The sequence below is a fragment of the Stegodyphus dumicola genome, chromosome X1 (assembly GCF_044657685.1).
Source record: "Stegodyphus dumicola isolate Sdum_Otavi_A_Nest chromosome X1, ASM4465768v1".
Lineage (NCBI taxonomy): Eukaryota > Metazoa > Arthropoda > Arachnida > Araneae > Eresidae > Stegodyphus > Stegodyphus dumicola.
In genome coordinates, this window is record NC_140780.1 from 164,086,040 (window position 1) to 164,092,039 (window position 6,000).

Sequence of the window (6,000 nt, forward strand, 5' to 3'; positions counted from 1 at the left end):
GGGTCTGAAAGACTTTAAAAAGGGTACGCGAGGCGGTATATTTCCCGCAATTATACAAAATAGTAACGGCGTATGTCAGGTCCTGCAATCAATGTCAGTTAATAAATGATATTAATTACAGCCCGGCCGGGTACTTAAATAGCATTCGCGCTACATTTCCGAATGAAATTTTAGGCATAGATCTCCTTGGTCCCTTCCCCCAGAGCGAGTTAAATAAAAATCGTTTTCTTTTAGTAATAGTAGATCATTTTTCAAAATGGATAGAAATTGTTCCACTTAAACGCGCGTCAGCCAAAACAGTCGCAGATGCATTCTTACACAGATACATTTTAAAATACGGTGCACCGATAAAAGTCATTAGCGATAACGGAAAACAATTCATTAGTCAAATATTTGAAAATATATGCAATGGACTTGATATACGCCATATCAAAATGGTTCCGTATAGACCACAGGCTAACATAGCAGAAAGAGTTAATAAAAACATTGTAAAAATAATTCGCAGTTACGTTAGCACACATCACAAGCGCTGGGATGGCTACATAAATGAATTAGCTTATGCTTTAAGAACGGCACATCATGATACTACGGGAAAAACTCCAGCAGAATTATTTTTAGGCAGAAAGTTAATTACGCCTTTAGATAAATTATTCTTTGTGCAACAAAGAGAGCAGGAATTTAGACAAAAGGACGTGCAAAAACTAATTGATCAGGCGCTTAAAACTTCGGATACGGCAAGAAATAGACAAAAGTTATATTACGATAGAAAACGCCGTGAAGCAGATTTTAAAGTTGGGGATAAAGTATTGAAACGGAAATTTTCTTTATCAAGTGCCCCAGACAATTTTATGGCAAAGCTAGCTCCAAAGTTTGAAGGCCCCTATGTAATTCAGGAAATCAAAGGAGTAGTCTTATATCTTAAAAACGAGAGAGGGGAAATCTGTAAAGCAAGTCCCGACCAGGTGAAAAAATATTATAATCCAAATGATTTTGAAATCCTTAAAAGTTTCTTGCAGGACTCAAGTCTAAACGAAATAGAAGGGCCAGAGACTGCAACAACTATTCCACCACCCAAGAAACGGAGAACTGAAGAGAGACCTAGCACTTCTACAACCCGGACGTCGGTATCAAAAAGAAAAAATGAGTTTCAAACTCCGGCGTTTAAGAAAAACAAAAATACAGATGAACCGGGTAAAGAAACCGTGGTAAAGACGAAAACACCACCTACAAAAGATGGCAGGAGAAATTACACATCAAGGAGAACGCGCACACGGCCACAGAGTCAGGTGCCAGCAAGGCCGCCGTTCCGGAAACTGAAACGCCAACAGGAGGCACAGAAGTACGAGGAACAGAAGAAATTCAAGGACTCCAGACCGGAGGACGTCAAGACCAGCCGTCCCAGGCAGAAACGCAAAGGACAACAACCAGACGATTACTCCGTCAAGAGGCCAGCATGTAGAGGACGCAAAAGAAAGAACAACGGGGACGACAATTGGAGATCAACAAGGAGAAGATTGACGTTCATGACACCTCTAACTTGGGATCAATTTTGTCAAAAACGGATGACGGAGTTTCAAGCATCGAAAACTCAAAGATAAGTTAAAACCTTCTATAATTTTTTTTTCTCTTTTGTTCCGAAATGTTATGCATAAGTACGAAGTTCTATGTTTTGACGAAAGTCAATATGTCTCGGTTGAGACTTAGTTTTGTTTTACTTTATTTAGCTAAGGCAAAAGTATTATTTTCTTTAAGTGTAAAAGCTAAAAACAAGCATTTTCTGTTGGTCGAAAGACTAATTCTGTTATGTTAAAGCCAAAATTTGGCCGGAGATAAAAATAACTTCGTATTCTTGTACTAATAAGAATTTTAGTTCCAGTACCGCCAGCTTGGCGAAGTATGAGTAAAGTAAAAATTTATTTTCTCTTATTCATTTTATGGTAAATTGTAAAAAGCATATGTATTAAACTTTTGTAAATGTATGTAAATACTTGCATGTTATGTAAAAGTAGAATTTAGTCTAGAAGCATTAAATTGTAGATGCTAAAAGTGAATGCTTAAACGCAATGAAGTCAAAAATTAAGTATTAAACTGTAAAGTCATGCTTAAGAGCGAAAGCCTGCATGTTTAAAGATGAATGAGGGGGAAGTTAGAATGAATGTGTTTTGTAGGGTTCTCCACCTACAGTCGGTCAGAAAAGTATTCGAACACCGGTACCCTATCACAAAATGACAAGATGGCGTTTTTTTTCTCTTTCTCTCTGTGTGTCGTGTTATTCCATCCTAGGTTTTCTTCTCCCCCCCATCTTGGAAAAAACTGGAAAAAATTGGTTACGATCTTTTTTTGAATGGGGAGATGCCATTTTGAGAAAAAGCTGACGACCCTATCTTGGAGAATGAACATGACCGCTCTACACACCCTTTTACTCTCTCTCTCTCTCTCTCTCTTTGAATTGGGAAGCCATTTTGGGAAAAAGCAGACGACCCTATCTTGGAGAATGGAAATGAACGCCTCTCCCTCTCTCTTTGAAATGGGAAGCCATTTTGGGACCCTCTATTCTTGGGGAGGGAGAAAACTGAAGTCTGCATTTCGCTGTCTCTGAATGCGGAAAGCCCTTTTGGGAAAAGCGGACCCTCTTCTTCTGATCTTGGAGAACTGGAAATGAACGCTCTACACGATCTTTCTTTGAATTCAGAAGGTATTTTGGGACCTTCTAATGTTGGAAAACTGAAATGAACGCTCTACACCTTCTCTCTCTCTCTCTCTTTCTCTGAAATGGGTAGCCATTTGAAAACTCTCTAACTTTGGAAAAAAACAGAAATGAACGCTCTACACCATCTCTCTTTGAAAATGGGGGGTGTCATTTTGAGACCTCCCTCCCCTAAACTTGGAAAAAAAACTGAAATGAACGCTCTACACTTTCTCTCTTTGGACATGGGTAGCCCTTTGGGGACCCTCTCCTCTTGGTAGAAAAAAAAGAACTGAAGTGAAGGCTCTACACAATCTCTCTTGGAATGGGATCCATATTTCGGGAAACGTGGATCACCTCATGCTGGAAAACTGAAGTGAACCACCAAGATTGGACTCTATATAATATTTTTTTTTAAAAATTGACATCATGACCCTCCTCCAATTTGTTATTAAAAAATTGTTTTTTTTTTTTGTTTTGGTTTTTATCCCATTTCCGATGTGATTTCAGAAATGCAATTCCATAACAGTTCAATTTCATTCGAGGTTAAATGATCTAAACAGTCTTTGACCCACCCATCCGTATGATTATTTTCTTCTCCTTCCTGTTGCACCAAATTTTGTAAGTCCATATAATCATTCCATACGGGAAGGGCTGGATCCTCACAAGGCTGTCTTGAAACAATTGGAGTCTCTTTGGGATGAGTGGAGGGATCTAGGATGTCTGGACCCGGCTGCGATTCTACCTCCATGATTTCTGGACCCGTTGGAACTTGTTTACCCGGCTGAAATTCTACCTCCATGATTTCTGGACCCGTTGGAACTTGTTTACCCGGCTGTGATTCTGCCTCTACGATGTCGGGACTTTTTGAAGCTTGTGGACCCGTCTGACATTCTACCTCTACGATGTCGGGACAGGTTGGAGGAGGAGGAGAAGAAGAAGAAGAGGATACTAGAAGAAGTTCTGTCTGTGAGGAGTCCGAAAGAGGTTGCCTGTTTGAACAAGTCGGGGAAGAAGAAGAAGAAGAAGCTTCTGGATTCTGAAGCGGATCTTGCACGCCAGGTAGGTTCCGGTAAGTCGACCGTTTTTTAAGAGGTAAATTTTTTTCTTCCTCCTCATCTTCAATTGTGATGACTTCAATTTCATTCCGTTGCCGGGTCGATTTTGTTTCGGGCCATGACGACGGTTTGGTCCAGCTCCTCTTATCATCTAAGGAAGGGATGGGTAAAGGTGGCGGAGGGTTTTCTTCTTCTTTTTCTTGAAACATCATCGGCGATTGGAAAGAAATCTCCTCTTTCAATTGTTTCCAAAGCGAGTACGAGCACCGATCGACGAGAAAGAGACTCTTCTGGGTTGTGACGATGAGATATTGCGTTTTCGGGGGAACGACATAGTTTTGAAAAGGTCTTAGAATATATTTCTTATATTTCATCCTGTCGCTGACTTTAAAACTTCTTTCCTTCAGATTGGGGGACGATGATTCGTAATAGGCGAGAGGAGCGGCTGTGGTTTGAACAATATGAACTTCGTCCTCAGCCGTCGTTCTCACTCCAAACGTAAAATATCGTTTCGTGAGAAAAATATTCTTCCACCGAAAACTCGTGCGCGGATCTGTATATCGCCGGTCTGTTTGAATGGGCCGTCTCAAAGCTCGATCCATCCGATTCCAAGAGAAGGGAGATTCCTCTTTCGTTTGTTGCGATTCGAATAAATTTCTGTATATATTCTGAACGAGCAGGTTGGAGGATTCGACATCTTGGTTGAAAGAAACGATCGCTTGATGAGGTGGTAAATGCGGAATAAATGTCGCACAATGACACGCCAAAAAAATTTTCAAGTTGGAGATTTGCTTTAGCGTCTTCAAATCCTCCCCGTTCGAAATCCGTTGAGTTGGAAAAACGTCTAATAGCGACATGGCTCCCAATGGAAAAGAAATGATCTCGCCCAGTACTCTCGTCTTTTTATATATCTATATAGACACACACAGACACACATAGAGGCTCTATGACGTCCATTTTATTTGTTTTTTTTGTTTCTCTCTCTCTTCTTTCCAAGAAATCTTATCTCCATGACCTCTTTTTCTTTTCTTAAAAAGATGAATGTGTGTGGGAATGAGGAAGTGAAAGTAATAATTTAATAAACAAAAAATTATCCAACCATGACCTTCTTTTTTTTTCAAAGTCAGCCTTTCCAATCCAAGGACGTCCAGAGATAGAGGAAGCAGGGAGAGAGGAGGAGAAGGGAAGGGAAGGTCACACTCTCTTTCTCTCTATAAATAAAAGGGGGGAGCCCCAAAGTAGTATTTTTGTCCAAGTGGATCATGAGGAGGCATCCCCGGCTCACTACGTGTATTCCTTTCAAATATAAATATGTTGATCTTTCCTTTTATATCATCCAAGGAGTCGTTTACCTGAAAGCCTCCGATTTTTCAAAATGTGCGGGTTATTATACCGTGGGGAGTTATCAAAAGATGCGGGACGAATTTTTGTCCGACGAAAACGTGTTGATGGCTCGTGACATTCCACCTTTGGATGCACAAATTTTGTTAATGAAACGAGCCAAATATTTTTACACGTCCCACTTTCTAACCGTCTCGCAAATGAATAGGATTATGGATCGTCTTGAGAAGACAAAAGGGATTCTCGTTCATTTTAGTGAATGGTTGCATAAATGTTTGCACGAACCTCTCTCGATCGAGAAGACTGGGAAGAATACCTATTATATTCTTCTCGAGGACTCTCCTCCTTCGTCTCATCATAGAGAAGCTACGACTTTTGAAAAAATCCTCGAGCAAGAAAAAATAGAATGGTGGAACAACTACCCCATCCCTCTCCCCGAGCATCAAGAGGAGCCTGTTCAGAAGAAAAAGAAAAAACCTTTCCAAAAGCCTATCCTCATCCTCCTCGATAATGATGGGGATGAGGAGAAGCCTGTTCAGATTCCTCTCCGTTTGTCAAAACCCGTCGAGGATGAAAAACCTCTCCCTTCCTCAAAACCCCTTGAGGAAGAGAGACCCCTCGAGAAGGAGAAATCTCTCCCATTGTCAAACCTCCTCGAAGATGAAAAACCTCTCCATTTATCAAGACCCCTCGAGAAGGAGGGACCTCTTCCTTTCTCAAACCCCCTCGAAGATGAAAAACCTCTCCATTTATCAAGACCCCTCGAAAATGAGGGACCTCTCGATTTGTCAAAACCCCTCGAGGATAAGGGAACCAAAACTTCTCTCTCTTTCGAAGAGGAGGGACCTCTCAATTTGTCAAGACCCCTCAAGAATAAGGGAACCGAAAATCCTCTCCCTTTCTCAAGACTTCTCG